The sequence below is a fragment of the Hesperophylax consimilis genome, chromosome 27 (genome assembly GCF_061612785.1).
Source record: "Hesperophylax consimilis isolate HC1 chromosome 27, BYU_Hcon_1.0, whole genome shotgun sequence".
Taxonomy (NCBI): domain Eukaryota; kingdom Metazoa; phylum Arthropoda; class Insecta; order Trichoptera; family Limnephilidae; genus Hesperophylax; species Hesperophylax consimilis.
The window spans coordinates 3,264,622-3,281,920 of NC_142862.1; the positions used below are offsets into that span (position 1 = coordinate 3,264,622).

At 35.9% G+C, this 17,299-nt stretch overlaps 1 protein-coding gene across 3 annotated transcripts in view; it reads left to right on the forward strand.

Moving 5' to 3' along the window:
* Positions 1 to 113: 113 nt before the first annotated feature.
* Positions 114 to 17,299, forward strand: part of LOC149410477 (uncharacterized) — a 150,641-nt gene continuing 133,455 nt past the window's right edge. For 2 of the 3 annotated variants that reach the window (XM_089647750.1, XM_089647749.1), the window contains exons 1-2: positions 9,177 to 9,379; positions 16,511 to 17,127. The gene's annotated coding sequence lies outside the window, so the exon portion shown is untranslated. Of the gene's footprint in view, positions 406 to 9,176; positions 9,380 to 16,510; positions 17,128 to 17,299 lie in introns of those variants that run through there. The other variant, XM_089647751.1, reaches the window with a different exon arrangement.

Genomic DNA, 17,299 nt, shown 5'->3' on the forward strand with positions numbered 1-17,299 from the left:
ATAGTTGTAGCAACTAGCCACGGACAAACGAACGGAGAAATCTAGCCACAATCAAATTGGATTCAATCATTTTAATCAGTAGCATTTTGCCGCCGCGCGCGGTTGGTCGCCTACAATCGATCGTTGTTTTCTTTCTACTCCATTTACGATTATTTCAAGTTCCCGCGTCACCTTATCTCCATTTTGTTTACATCCAAGTGTCAAAACAAATAATAACATTCGATGCAGTGTGTTCCAAAATAAGATAACCTCATATTATTGCGTTTTACCATCTGACGTTTGCGGGGATTTTTTCGGAGGTTTTTTCATCTTTCAAGGCTGTTGCGTGCAATACTGTTTTGTGATGTATACAAATAATAAATAATTATCGTGTCCACCGTTTTTTGAGCCTGGGATAAAATTAAGGTAAATACTAATTTGTTTGTAAGGTTATATTTTTACGGATGTTGGTGATCATGAACCATGGTTGAGCGGAAATGATGAGTTATTATTAGGTACTGTGTGATTTTTTACGTAAACAAAAATTGGTCGTCGACCCAAAATATAGAATATAAACGAGATTTTGGTAATACATATACCAATCCGATTATCAGGTATTCTCACGAATAACGTTAAAAATGTGTGTAAGAGTTAATGTTAGTTTTTCTGATTATGATTATCGTACAAAAAATTATATAATAAAATATGTAATTTAAGTATTTTCGTTCATAATAATTGATTTGAAAAACGATCTAAAACAGCACATTCCGAAACGGTTCCAACTGACATCCTTGTGACGTAAAAACGCCAATGTCAACGCCGCCGAATTCACGAATAAAAATCGTGTCGTTTTGGCGGCAAATCTAAAATGGCATATTTTAAATTGTTATAGAAAATTTATTCAACATAAAACGAAAAACAAAATACCTTAATTTTTGTAGTTTTTTCGAGGGTAAAAAAAAACAGTGAAAATACCCCGTTACGCTGCAAGCTTAAAGCCTGCTACAGACCACGCTATATTTTCGTGGCTTGGCTTAATTCAGCATATCGTTCGCCAAACATTCCCATTGATGGTGTATAGCTAGCGATATGCTGAAATATGCTAAGCCGTGACACGTATAGCGTAATGTGTCGACTACCTAATACGCATTTTTTTCAAATAACACTTGGTTTCAACTTAATTAGTACAAGAAACAAATATTTACATTGGGGGACATGCGCAGAATAGGTTATAAGGTTCTTAGTTTGAGTTATTTAAATATTTTGTGCTAACCTATTTATATTGAAACGGAACCTTTCGCCAAACGTAACTTATTAGTAACAAAATTCAAAATGGTGGCACGAGATGAAGAAAACTTTGACAATTTGAAATTTTACTGAATCTTTTACCATCTTCCCTATACAGGGTGTATCGGCACGTACCCGACAAACTTTAACCAGCTATTCCTTAGCATATTTGGAGTAAAAAATCTTATGTGCACTTTGCTGTCCGGTAACGTTTTTTTTAATAAAAAATTTACTATTCATATTTTCACCACATGTCACCACTGTTTTATCCTTTGTCAAAGTTTGAAAACCCATCTGGCAAATATTTTATTCGAATTCCGTTGAATAATGCACGTGTGTACCTATATTGGCGCACACTTACAATCACAACGAAATGGCACGGCACCATTCGTCTCATTTTTAACTATTATTATTTAGTGTGTATGAAAGAGCGAAGACGCTTTTTGACACACTTGCTAATAATAACAGCTGTTGAACACGAGAAACAATGCCAATGACAGTGACGGAGTGTGGATTATTTTATAATTTGTTTTTAATGGAAAAAAAATGTTACCGGACAGCAAAGTGCCCATAACATTTTTTACTCCAAATGTGCTAAGGAATAGCTGGTTAAAGTTTGTCGGGTTAGTGCCGATACACCCTGTATACGTTATGTCGTTTTTTGTTGTAAGGAAGCTGAAACGTAGTGTTATTAAACAAATGGCGGAATTCTGCAATTTACGTTTTTAAAATATTAATTGGCATTACTTTTGTTTTGAGTTTTTGTGGGAGGTGAAATATTTTTCGTATGATTTTTAGCACAGTTTAGTAAAGAAGCACTCCCCATTCCATACTCCAAAGGATTTGGTACTAAACGTAAATATTTACGCTGTACTAAAGGAATAGGCTTAGAGCGGAGATAACAAGAAGCCACACTTACATAATCCACTGACGGCTAGAATTATTTTTTTAATGATAAAGTAATGTTTATAAGACAAGGTTTTATGCATAGCACAAAGGATAACCAATTATTATAAGCAATAATTAGTCTCCTGAAATATCAATACAAATTGAAAATATCTTCCGAGTAAAAATAAATGTTCCCGTCGCGTCAGCGGCATTTATTTTTACTCGGGAGATTTAATTTTTAGTTTGTAATTATATTTCAGGCGAAATTTTTTTTTTTATATTAAGGAGGCCCTGAAGAAAATAATTTCCCTCAGGGCCTATGTCATCTTTGGGGATGCTGTGTGGAGGGTCTTTTTGTGGAGAGGAAGGAGTGAACATGGGTCTTGAAGAGTCCCAAGTTGAAGGAGGGAGGAAACACAGAGGCCGGCAGTTCGTTCCACAGCCGAGCTGTTGAACCTAAGAACGAATCGTAGAAGCGATCCGTTCTCATGTGACAAATGTCAACCGTGTACAAAAGTTGGGCGAGCGTTTGGCGTGTATCCCGACTACGCACCGGTGCCCAGAGGCGGATTTGCCCTTAGGCCTATGTAGGCCCTGGCCTAGGGCGGCCAGATATTAGGGGCGGCCAATCGTGACAAAAAAGTCACAGATGATAACAAAAAATTACTTCCTAAGTACCTAAATATTCTACGTACGAAATAGCGATATGCAAGAGCGTGTTCACACACAGCACACAGCGCGCCCCCACGCCCCGCAGCCGCCCTCGCCACACCTATCATGCTCCGTCGCTCGCCCGCTCGCGTATTTCCAATCCCTTCAGTTGCGCTAGTGACTGAACCGCGTTAGGTATTGTTATGCATAATAGCGTGTTCACACACAGAGCTATAGCCTATAATATGCGTGGGGTAGCGTATTTCAGCATATCGCTCGCCGTACATTCCAAATTGGAAAGTATAGCGAGCGCATATTATAGCTCTGTGTGAACACGCTCTTAATCACCTTACAAAAGCTATAATAAATAAAAAAAATCAGAGATTATAAAATAATACAATAATAAGATGTTATTTATGCCAATTATGAACTTTCCACTGATGATAATGAATAATAAAGTGTGACATTATAAAGGTATTTTCTTTAAAAAATAAAAATATATATTTTTAGTTAAAATCTATGAAAAAGGGGGGGGGGGTAGAGGAACGTATGAATAGGATTAAGAGGCAAAGGATTTTTATTTCTTTTAAGCATTGTTCTAAAGTAGCCTACGGAGTTCGGATTTGTGACATCTATGGTCAAAATAGAAAAAACTTTATCTTATCACTTTATAATAAATTTAATTTTATTACTCAATTGACAAAACTAAGCCCGTCTGAAGTCGAAGAAAAGGCAAAATCATTAAAAATGATTTATTCTAGTGATTTAGAAGCCCATTTTTCAGAAGAATGTCTCCATTTTCGTGCTCACTGCAGTGTGAAAAATAAGGATCGAAACAATGCTGTCAGTTTGTTAAAATGTTTTTTTTTTTTATGTGACACCTCACAAGAGTGTCCCTGCCTGTGCGGTGTACAGACAGGGGAACTATGTCACCACCCGGTTGGGCGGCGTTGTGAGGCGGAATAAGGTAGGGGCTATAGGAAGGGATTTGTTGATGCGGGCCTTGAAGAGGCTTGGATTATAGGAGGGAGGAAAAGCAAATGCCGGTAGCTCGTTCCACATACGAGCCGACTTACACAAAAACGAGTCGTAAAAACAGCCCGTTCTCATGAAGCCAACGTCAACCGTGAACGGGTGTTCAGTTCGTGTCCGTCGAGTTTCGCGCACGTGCACCGGTGCATCAAGAATCAATGCTGCTAGCTCCTTGGAGCAGGCTCCATTGAAATACCTGTAGAACAGACACAGCATGCCTACATTGCGTCTATGCATTAGAGAAGGCAATCGGTCTGTTAACAACGGATTGTCAATCAGACGGATCGCTCTCCTTTGCACAGACTCAAGCAGGTTTATCAAGTATTTTGGGGCACCAGCCCAAAGGTGGCTCCCAAATTCAATAGTTGGGTGGACTTGAGACTTGTACAGGGTCAGCAGCTGGTCACTGCTGAAGAATCTCCTAGCCCTGTACAAGACGCCCAACTTTTTGGAGGCCTGATTTACTCGGGCTTCTATGGATCCCCGATACTTGAGCTGGTTTGATATAGTAACTCCAAGCATTTCAATGGAGTCTTTATTGGGGAGAGTGCTCCCATCAAATTGCACCAGACAGTCATTGATCTCCCTCTTTGCCGAAATCAGACACGCTTGGGTTTTTGAGACGTTGAAACTGACCAAGTTGGCCTTACCCCAGGCACGAACCATCTCGAGGTGGTGGTCAATTTTTTGCTTCAAAACTTCCCGAGCTGTTCGGACATCATAGGTGGAAGGGGGCCTGTCAAAAATATAACCCTCGTGAACGGTGCTGTCATCAGCGTAGCAGTGAATTGGTGCACATTCAACGAGATCGTTGATGTGCAATAAAAACAGCGTCGGAGACAGCACAGATCCTTGTGGCACCCCCGCATTGATTTGGTGCGGTGAGGAAGAAGAGCCGTCAACCACGGTTTGAATTGTTCTTCCCCTCAGAAAGTCTGCAATCCAACTATGCAGGGTTGGGTGGATCCCATACGATGGTAACTTCCCGATAAGCGCCCGGTGCCAGACTCTGTCAAAGGCTTTGGAGATATCCAACCCAACGGTTTGAGTTTCACCAAAACGTTCCATGTACCGCCCCCAAATATGCGTCACATATCCGAGTAGATCGCCACACGATCGGTTTCGACGAAATCCATATTGTCGATCGCTTAGGATATTGTTATTCTCGAGATATGTGGCAATTTGTTGTTAACCACCCTTTCTAATACCTTCGAGAGTATGGAAGTGATGGCTATGGGGCGGTAGTTAGAAGGGTCGGAGCGGTCTCCCTTTTTTGGGATTGGGTGGACGATTGCCTTTTTCCAAAGATCTGGCACCTTTCCACCTTTGAGAGAGAGCCTAAATAATTTCGCTAGCACTGGAGTCATTTCTGCAGAACACCTCTTGAGGACCAAGGCAGGTATTCCGTCCGGCCCACTGGCTTTGTCGACTTTCAGCTCGTTCAAGACTCGGAGAACCTCTCTGTTCCGGATCTTCGGTTCCTCCATTTGAAAACCGCAGTGCGGAATGGAAGGGGGAGTCTCTCCGTTATCTTGAAGAGTTGAGTTTTCCGCCAAAATTTTGCCTAATAATTCAGCTTTCTCGCGGGCCGAGTTAGCCAGCCGACCATCAGGCTTGGTCAGAGGTGGGAAAGTGGTTCTGCAGAAATTTCTTCCGATCGAGCTAGCGAGTGACCAGAAAGCACGGCTACCAGTGGGGCAGTCAGCCAGCTTTTTCGCAATTCGAACTGAAGATCTTCAAACCATTTATCCAAACGTGGAAATTGCTCTTCGAATGTGTGTGTGTACTCCCGCCAGTAACTGTTCTGGAGAACGATCATTTTCTTGGTTACGACGTGTAAAAAAATATTTACGCACAATAATGGCGGAGCAAAGCCTGACCAATCTTGCTTTGCTTAACATAGAAGCAGATTTTTCAAGGAAATTGGATTGTGAAGATCTAATTAATGATTTTGCTACACTTAAGTGCAGACGAGAATTGTAACTGCCAGATTTTTGTTTTTAGTTCAGTTTTTTTTATGTTAGATAATGCTTTACGTAAATTTTTTTACCAACGTTTTAATTTGTATTTTAAGTTTAGTTATTATATTCGAATATGTACCTTAAGTTGATTTTTATTTAAAAGAGGTGCTGATTTCTTTTATTTGTTTGGAGACTTAATAATAACTTTTTATCCAGCCCGTATCTGGCAACCCTAATTGTAACTGTGAAACACTTATATATTATTGTATGAGAATAAACCTGAAACTAGTTAAATAAATTAAACCTTAAACTGTTTTAAATGTTTTATTCAAATCCTTGAAACCTTAAAAAGTATTACAAACTAGCAGCTATTATAGTTAACTAAATTTCTGAATCGATTTCGATAAAAAGTTGTCAATAAAGTAAATTCATTACCTATGTATGTAGTCTATAGTCTATATCAGGGGTCTCCAAACAACGGCCCGCCAATGTCATCAATCCGGCCTGCGACAATCGACAATTATACAGTAATTGAACTAGCGAATTTAGCAAGCGTATTTTTTTACATTAATTCCACACAGGAGGCTTTGAGGAAAATATTTTCCCTCACGACCTATGTCATCTTAGGTGATGCTGTGTGGAGGGTCTTTTTAAGGAAGGGAAGGATAGGAAGTTCTGAAAAGGAAAATGTATGAGGGGTGGGTAGGAATCTGGGGATTAGTGTGTCCAGGAGTGACTGACGTATGAATACATCCCTCCAACTGCGGGGCAAGGCGATGGGTCAAGATAGTCCGACTGGAAAGGTCAAAAGGCCTCCCTCACCCAGTCTCTCTCGATCCGGCCCGACCCTAGGAACTTACTGAAAAGTTTGGATACTCCTGGTCAATATGATGGGTACTGAGAAAGGGGCGACTACATGGTCTGGGGCCTAGGGCGGCCAACACTGCAAATCCGCCTCTGCCGGTGCCGAAGGGATCAATGACACTAGTTCCTCAGAGCATCTTCCATTGTAATACCGATAGAACAAGGACAGCATACCTACCTGACGCCTGTGCTCTAAAGATTGCAGTCCGTTTGTTAATATTGGGGAATCTATCAAACGGACCGCCCGTTTCTGCACAGAGTCCAGGGTTTTTTCAGGTATTTTGGGGCTCCGGACCAGAGATGGCTGCCAAATTCGACAGTAGGGCGCACTAAATTATTGCTTAAAATAATTGGTTAGCGGCTAGAATGTTTTATATAATAATATTGTATATCCATCGCTTTTTCCTGCAACCTATTATTATTATTTGCATAACTCCCGTAAGCACTCGGGCCATCGGATAGTAATCAGGGGTTCATTCTCCAATCTCCCGTAATTCACTTATTCCCCTGACAATAGTAGACCATTCTTTTAAATAATGTTTATCAGGGTTCTTGTTGGCTTCAATGTCTTCTGGTTCCACAATGATATTCCCCGGGTAACTGACAATTCAGCATTCTTCCAATTATTGCGGAACAATGGCAAAATAATCGAATTAATGGGCGTTTCTTCATTCTCTTCATATTTCCTAAAACTATTGGTGCATCCCACAACATCTTAGTTAATGTATTTTGTTATCTCTAAATAGTATTAAACAAAACACTATTCTCGTCTGTCTGTTTGTGAGTTTAGTTCTTCTAAACTAAGCAACGGATTTTGATAGGGTGTTCACTATCATTTAAAGAATTTATTCCGAAGGGCTTATATAATATAATACATGCATTTTATATTTAGAAAAAATAGAGAAAAGTCGAGCAACTCCGGGTTCACATCAGCTAGTTTTCTAATAATTTCTTAGTTGATATTTCACTGCCTCATTCTCCTCCCTTCCTTTATTAATTGATTGCTAGATTTTACCCGGGACATATTAGAGAGAAATTACTAGGTACACAAAGAATTTTCCCACGGGATGTAATGTTTTTCTGGGATGAAAAGTATCCTATGTCACTTTCCAGTCTTCCAACTATCGTTTTGCAAAACATCACATCGATAGGTCGCTCCATTGTGACGTGAAAGAAGGACAAACAAACAAACCCACATTCTTGCTTATAATATTAGTTAAGAGGATTATTGTACCCTTTGTCATAATTCAGATATTTCAGGAGTGTATATTTGTAACTAAGTTCTTCCCAGCGAATGGCTACTCACGGTTTCATTGAATCGATGAGGTAGGTACTGCGTTATCTCTTATCACGAGATAAATTATCATTACGACCTTCGGCCCTTGAGATAAAGTTTTTGGATTTTTTTGCACACGTGGGGGGTCTATTTAATGAAAGGACGGGGAGAAAGTTCTGCGAGGAAAAAATATGAAAGGTTGGTAGGAATATGAATATGAATCCAACCCTCCCAGTGTGATGCAGTTGGTGGGCGACGCATCCGCTGCCAAGACCTGGCCAATAGTGAACCGTTTGGGATGATAAAATTCCCTGGGCGGCGGTTCCCATATCCGCCTTCCAAATTTAAATTTGACGTATTCGAAATTTTCGCTGTGCATTTATCTTTCTGCGTAATCTGTATATATTGATGGCGTGTGCGATACAGGTGCCTGGTATATTTTATCTTATCAGATGCGTCACGTCCTTGTGCATTGTAAACCTACAGTATAGCTGGATATATCTATTCTACAAAGGTGGGTCATTATCGCGGCTCAGGGGATTTGTTGCTGATGACGATGACCAATAATATACTTCGAGAAGGTAATAGAAAAAAATTATAATACACAATATTATAAAATGTTTTATGTCCGCATTTTAAATAAGAGGGAATCACGTGACAGTGCAGGCTCTCGTTAAGCTTAATACAAAATTCATCAAATTAATAAAGTGGGGGAATTTATTAACAATTCCATTTTAAAAAGCAATACTTAATTAAAATTCATATTATAAACTGTAGCAAGAATGTAAATTCATTTTCTCTTTGACTTTACACGCAAACTTTAAATAAATAAACATACGTACATTCACCGCAAATGTAAATATATATTTTGTTGAACGCTATTAAATTAAATTTAAATATAATTTAGTCCTTTGTAAAGTAGTAATGTTTGCTGCGAAGCAGACATTTGAGAAGCAGATCTCCGGGTATGTGTTTATTTTTTTTTATAACTGACACTAGTAATACAGTTTCATGTAATATTGAAAGTTTGCAATAAGTTTTCTGTCAAAATAGAAATTGAATTCGCTGCTTTCCGCGCGCAGTAACGATCCGGTGCCTACTTACTGGAATCCGCCCGGAATCCGATAAGCCATGAACAGCGAGCGCGTCACGCAACAGCCGAGCAAGTTTAAAAATAAGCCGTAGTCCATAGACAAAACACAAAATCCAACCTGTCACTGTGTCTGCGCTCACGTCTGACAGCTGCTGAACTTTCATTTCGCAGCTTGCTGCAAATTGTAAACATTTCTACATCGAATAATCGCGTTATAATAACGTAGAAATGATCGTTTTAATACAGTGCGTCGTCGGGTTGGCATAAATCGAAAAATACGCGACGTTTATTGGTTATTACGCGTTGTTTTTGTTGTCTCTTTGTGATGGAAAAGTTCGCGTGTTCGAGGTATGTTGTGTTATGTGGCTGGTTATTAATTTGTTTTGATTTAGCTATGGTGTCGTGTCACTGGCGTCCAGCTATGTTCGACGGCGAATCTTGTCAGGGCTGATAAGTGGCGTGATAGTATTTACGGTGCATGCCTCCGTTAGAAACTGAAATAATTATAATTATTGTGAGATTACAATGACAATGATCACGAGCTAGGTGTGGTTTCCATAAAATCTTTTGTACACAACTTTTATTAGATTCAACTCGATTGTTACCAGGATCGAACAAATTGATGTAGTTAAAAACTGCATGTTTGTATTTACAAACATCACAACTTAAATTACGTTTAATTTAATTGCTTTTTAAAATTTTGCAAAAGATTGTAAACTTTACTTTAAAACTTTTTGGATAATATTTTCACATTAATTATTAGTAACATAAGTATCTAATTGCAGTTATTATCAAATTTAATTCATGTTTTCATACTCACACTTAATGGAAACCGTTATTTTACAGAAAATATACATTTTGTTTTGATATCCCTATACCCAAAAAAATCGTATAATACAATACAATAACCACCATACATAACCTATTATTTTAATGATTACCGATGATGCTTCCCTTAGAATAAATGAATAAAGCTAACAATTGCACATTGAAATAAAATATTAACGCCCATCACAAAAAATAATAGCAATAATTCATACTAATTATGAAATTTTAAAATTTTATGAGATTTTTGAAAGCCGATACCAGAAAAGAGTCACGAAATAAGATAAACATTTCGTTTATCTAATCAACGTTCATACAATAGAAAATTATGTCCACCAAATTAATAGATGATAATATATATGTACGTTTGTAGTTTATAAAAGAAGTTACGACATCATATTATTATAATGTCATTATTTAGTTATTTAGAATATTTTTAAGATAACATCCTGAAGGCTCATTCACGTTTGTTGATATTTACATGAGAGAAATGCTGTCATCGAATAGTTATCTAAAAGGGTTTCCGGAAATCATTGATCTGATTTTAAAATTTCCGGAAATCTTTTTTTTAATGCCAAATTAAGATCTTGAAGGCCAATTCATGTTTGTTGATATTTAAGTGGGAGCAAAGCTATAATCGAGTGGGTTTCGAAAGGGATTTTCGGAAACCATTTATCTAAAACTCTAAAGGAATTTCCGGAAACCATTTATCTAAAACTCTAAAGAGGTTTCCGGAAATCATTTATCAAAAATAATATTTCCAGAAATCCGTTTTTTAAATGCTTTAATAAATTAAGATCCTGGAGACCCATTCACGTCTGTTTATTTATTTATTTATGAACGCCCTTTTACGGGGCTTTTACATGAGGATATTAAGAAATGCATTATTTATTGTACATAACTGAATTGCTTCATTAACAACATTTTATATTTGTTTAAACATAAATTGAAGATGTCCACTGACTTGGTATAATTTTATTGATATATATGTGGGAGCAAAGCTCTAATCGAGTGGGTCACTAAAAGGATTTCCGGAAATCATTTAACTAAAACTCTAAAGGGGTTCTGGAAATCATTTATCTAAAATTAAAATTTCCGGAAATACGTTTTTTAATGCTTTAATAAATTAAGCCTTAGCTTGTCAACAATGCGTTTTCCGATTTTTGCTAATGTAATGTGATATTTTTGAATTTTTATCTCGTTTAAATTATATTTTTTTTTATTTTTTATAGTGAATACCTCACAAGAGTCCCAACTGCTCCCGTCTGGAGCCAGTGAGACTATGGCATCCCCAATTGGGGGATGTTGTGAGGCTGAAAGTATGTGGGGAAGGGAAAGAGGAAGGTGGGGAAGTACCTGGCTATTCAGATCTAGTCACTAAACACGGCTAAAGCCATTTGGAGCAACGTTTCAATTCTGAATGGTGGTCTTACACCAGGGCGATACTGGTAGTATCTTCCACTCTGGATATAATGTAAATAGTATATAATTTCATTCAGTCATTTATTACCTCCAAAGCATTTTGAAACAATAACTACATACTTATCTGACGAGTAATAAATATTTTGAAATTATGAATATAAATACAGTTGCGCGCAGACCTGCGAAAAATCACGGGATATTATAATTTCAATTTTGAAAAAACAATTAAAATTATTTTTACATAAAATGTCATATTATTATACGTAGTTAACTACTCTATCTAAGTTAATCTTGACGCAATCAGTTCAATTTTTTTTTTAATTTACACTTAAATTCAAAGCAAATTTGAGTTTATTGAACCAGATTAATACTAATTTCGAATTTTGCGAGCGCAAACATACGCAGACTGATTTTTTTATATATAAAGATAGACTTGCTGTTAGTACCTGGTTATTCAGATCTGGTCACCAAACACTATTTCAAGCAACGTTTCAATTCTGAATGGTGGTCTTACACCAGGGCGATATTGAGAGTATCTTCCACTCTGGAACGTGCCTCAAAAATATTATATGTCAAATAAAATTTACTTGCGCACGCCGGGATTCGAAACCGCGACCTTCAGTTTACTAGTCGAGAGCTTTACCCCTCGACCACGGCGGCCGTCGCCATTGATTACAAAACATCGACTTTTCTCTAGTTTGTATAAATATAATATTGCATGTATTTTATATAATATAAACCTTCTGGAAGAAATTCTCCATCATAACTCAACACAGTGACAATTCAACACACTTTTAAAAAGTGATATAAAGTCATTAGAAACGATGAAATTTTTTTTTAACCTAACCTACTTAACCCAGTTAATAAAGTCTTTGTTTCATCACTTTCCATGACTCTATATAACTTTTTAAAGATGTGATGAATTATCATTGTGATGATTTATCCGGCTTATAGCGACGTTTCGACGACGAAACGAAAAAAATGTTTCCACTTTTTAAACCTTAAATTAGTCCAATTGGACCTTCAACGCTCTAATGCCGAACGACCGGAACTTCCGAATCCGTACCCCGCGCACTGCTACTCGCGTGATAATACGTCCTTTTCCCTTATGTTTAATTTTTTTCTACACAATGTTATTTTACTAATCATGTACGACTACCATAATATGGGCATGAGCCTAGTATGATAGAAAATCTCAAATATTGTAATTTGTAAAATTAATAACCAACTGCCCGGAGCCGTTGGTACTATGACATCCCTCCTATTAGAGGGTTTGAGTTTGAAGTGTGTTTAGAAAGGGAGGGAAATAGGGAAGAGGAATTTATTTATTTATTTTCAGGAACATAAACAGTCTAATATACAATGGAGGATGGAAAAGAAACGAACCAATTATAAATGTTCACAGATGGTTGAATTTGTAATATACAAAGTATCAAATTGAAAAGCCGAACTAAGTAACAAGTATAAAAATGGATGCAGAACAAATGTAATAAACCTATATTATGCGTTATACAAGAATAAATGTGTTTATAAGTATACAGGACGGATAGAGTGGGAGACAGGTTTTGTCTTGTAGCGGGATGGGGGAGAACTTTAACTGAAATTAAAAAAATAATAATTTAGCAATTTAAAAATAAAAAAGGTACTACAGGGTTTTCCAATAAGAGGTGTTATTTTGATATTCAATCGTAAAAGATCAATGGTTTCGTTGCTTGTGTGGCACGTAGCGCCGTCTTGTTGAAAGTAAAAGTTGTCCAGATCAATACCATCCAATTCCGGCCATAAAAAAATCATTAATAATCTCTCGATAGCGCAATCCATTCACCGTAACTGTTGCTCCAGCCTCATTTTCGAAAAAGTAAGGTCCAATGACTCAGCCGGACCACAAACCGCACCAAACAGTCACACGGTGAGGATAAAGAGGCTTTTCAACAATAACTCTTATGTTTTCCGAGCCCCAGATGCGACAATTTTGCTTGTTGACGAAGCCACCGAGGTGGAAATGGGCCTCATCACTCAAGATGATTTGCATTTGATTCACTCAAGTGAATTTTAATGCGTTGTTGAAGCGTGTATCGTTCCATTTTTATTAATGGCGTAGTTTCTACTTGTCAAATGTCAAAAATGACAGCTTCAAAAGTAACATCTACCGAAATAGCGGGCTATTCAAAATAACACCTCTTATTGGAAAACCCTGTATTAATTTAACCATCGTGATTTTGTGCTATTCATACCTAAAATGCGATACAATGAACTTCTGTAACGATAGTAACTAGCGGTGAATATGTCATCATGTATGTCGGGAATTAGGGGCTATTTTAATATGGGAATTGAACAAGCCGACCGTTACAGATTTAATGGCATTTACATACTAACCAAATGAATTTCATATGTTTATCGTCACCTTCAGATTAGATTTATTGTTCCCTTTATCTTTGAAAAAAACATTAGAGAATGTATTTTCACTGATAAAAAGCATCTCAAGGTTTAGTTGCCGTCAGGTAGTAAATTTATAATTTATTTGAATTTTATTATTTTCATTTTTTATTTCTATTCTCGTACATACAGTTTACAGATGTTTATAGTTTGCATTGATAATAATTATCAATAATACAAAATATAATCAGTTACTGTATGTATTATTTTTTTTAAGGCGATGCCATACGTAGTAATGCAAAATCATGTGTTTTTGGTTTGAAAATTTGGTCGCCTAGAAATGTTTCAGATGCTTTAATTAAATACTGCGAGTAGAATACATCTTGGCCTTTGAAATAATCGAGTATCTTTTAGACAAGTCTTTTTATAAGCTCAGAAAAAAATAATGTATAAGGCCTATGAAAAGTGCTTTAATGTTCAAAATCTCCTACTTATGAACCCATTTTCGGTTATGATTTTATTGTATAATATGGCGAATTAAGTTATTTATAAAATATCGAAAAAAAAAAAATATTTATGCCTGAACATCCACAAAATAAAATAAAAGGCACTATTTGGACATGTTTTTTTCTTGCATAAAACAAAACAGGCGGATAGTGTTAAGCGGGAATTTAAACCTTATCACCATCTACGTAAGGGTTGTTATTGATAGCGGCTCAATTTAAAATATTACACGACATAGTGCATCGCCTTAATGTGAATACCGCACATAACCGAGTCACAACTGCTCCCAACCGTCTGGGGCCAGTGAAACTATGGCATCCCCAATTGGAGTATATTTTGAGGCTGAATGTATGGGGAGGGGAATAGGAAGGTGGGGAAATACCTTGCTATTCAGATCTGGTCACCAAACACGGCTAAAAGCCATTTCATGCAACGTTTCAATTCTGAATGGTGGTTTTACAGCAGGGCGATACTGGGAGTATCTTCCACTCTGGAACGTGCCGCAATTGTTTTAATTATATAAATTGTGAAATAATACAAATTAATCACATTAAATTTACTTGCGCATGCTGGGATTTGAACCCGCGACCTTCGACGTGCTAGTCGAGAGTCTTACCCCTCGACCACGGAGACAGTTTTTACGACATATTATTGCAAATATCCAATATACTATTTTTTAGGTTGTCTGTGACGTGCGTTAGTTACGTGAAATCTGATTCAAAACGCCAACGATTTTTTTTTACATTAGCTCCACACATGAGGCCCTGAGAAAATAATTTTCCTCGTGGCCTATGTCATCTTTGGGGATGATGTGTGGAGGGTCTTTTTAAGAAATTCTGGGAAGGTAACAGGTATGATGGATGTTTAGGAATCTGGGGTTCAGCGTGTTCAGGTGTGACTGACGTATGAATGCATTTCTCCCGTTGTGGTGCAGAACGATGTATAATTGGAACTGATTATTTGAACAATGCAGACGAGCGATAAAGTATGTATCTATAATATAATATATTAAACAGAAAATTATTTTAATTGCCATTTCCAAAATTGGAATTGATTTGAAGAAAATTCAGACTGTTCCGTGATTTTTCTATGGCCTGCGCTAGTATTTTAATAATAATTATTAATATGTAAACTATGTAAATTTAATTAAAAATTATTTTGTCAAAGTATTCCTAGTATGCTCTAGACAGCTATTTAAATACTTTATTTATGTATTTATTTATTTATTAATCTTAAGTTAGCTCACATCTTCGTGTGTGCTAATAGTTTTATAAACATATAAACATGTACATTGTTTGGCAAACATAATCTTTCTTTAAATATTTCAATAAAGTCACAAAAAAGAAACATTAATAATTGAGATAGACATATTTTCTTAATTCATTTTTGAACTTATTAATATTTTCTATCACAGCAATTTCCTTCGGGATTTTTTTATAGAGTTGAATGGCCTGGTACATCAGAGATTTTTGGGTGCTTGTTTTTTTTCTTGTTGGCAATCTAATTTGCTTAGAGTTTCTCGTCCCGTGTCCGTGTATCTCGTTATTGTAATTTATTTTTCTTTTCAGTTCCTTAGACATCATCCCTGTGTTAATTTTATGTATAAAAATAAGTACATTCAAATACACAGTTTGCTTCACCGTCAAAATATTCAGCTCCTTTAACATGTCTCTTATCCGTGTGTATATGTTGCGCTTAAGTATTATTCGCATTGCTTTATTTTGCAGTATTTGCATTTTTTTCATTTTCTCTTTATTGCAGAGAAAAAGAATACTTGAACAGTAATTAAAGTGTGGTGATATAATTATTGTATTGTATATTATCTGGCATGTTTCTTTATTTACTTAGAAATAAACGTATATAAGTGTTTTAATTGTCCCCAAAGTAGGCTAATTTTTTCCTTATTTTGGTAGAATCAATCACAAATGTTCTAATATCATATAATATAGCTAGTATTGCCAAAAAAATCACAACACGCAGAACTCAAAACACCCCGATTCCAGACCAAAAAAAGCCTCGAAAGTGTGACAAAATTTTTATTTTGTTCGATTTTTTTTTCTTCCAAGTATCTATTGTAACTTTTTATTTTATTTAACCGCTCTTAAATTAGTCATTATTCATTATGGATGATTGTTATTATCATGTTACCAATAAACGTGTTGTTAATTTTAAACAACTGATTGTTTATCAGATGTGTAAAATTTAAAACAGTTTAATTAGTAAGGGGGGTAATCATATAACTCCGTATTGATTTTCTGTATAAGGTTAACCGCCGGTTTCAAACTGAATTAATAAATAAATTGTTTTTACTAAATAAATTGTTCTTACTAAATAAATTGTTTTCTTTTACAGATGGTGATGCAGACTCAATCCAACATTAAAAATAATATAAATCAATAAGCAATAATAATAATAAATCAAGCAAAATCAACAATTTATAAAATAATATATATTTTTTTATTAAATATAAAAAATCCGTCCCATCAATTTATTGTGATAAAATCTAAAATCAGTTACAGCGTGTAAAGTATATAAATATGTTCTGTTTAACAAAAAATTGGTCCGAAATGGAAATACATTATAAATTAGCCATTTTCCAATTCGAAAGCAAAGCGTCATGAACGAAGTGTTTCGTTAAAAAACGCACATTGTTTGCTGAACCTAGACTATAAAAATAATATGTGATTTACCTTATAAGCCTATTTTTCGGCCAGTAATAGCACCTAAGTAAGAATTAATGTTTATTTATAATAATAATATTAATAAATTTATGTAAATATAAATATTTATATTGAATCGAGTGCGGTTTGTTGTATATCATGCATTGTTAAGTTTACAAAGTGATTGGTCAGTATTTTGAAGATTTAAAAAATAATTATAATATTATAGTAGAATTTAAAATTCAGTGTTGCAATAATAGAAATAATTTACAAGTTCGACTTCATTATTCGAGAACACCGTTTTTCAAGGTAACTATTATAGAAACTGTTTTTTTTCTCCTACTGCATGTTTTTTAACCATCTTGATAATCTCTCTTACTACGTGATTTTTCTCTGTTACTGCATTGTTCATCTTCTTTCTTCTTGATAATTTTCTCTCTTCAAGTCTCTCCTGCTACATGATCATTAAATTCTCTCTTAC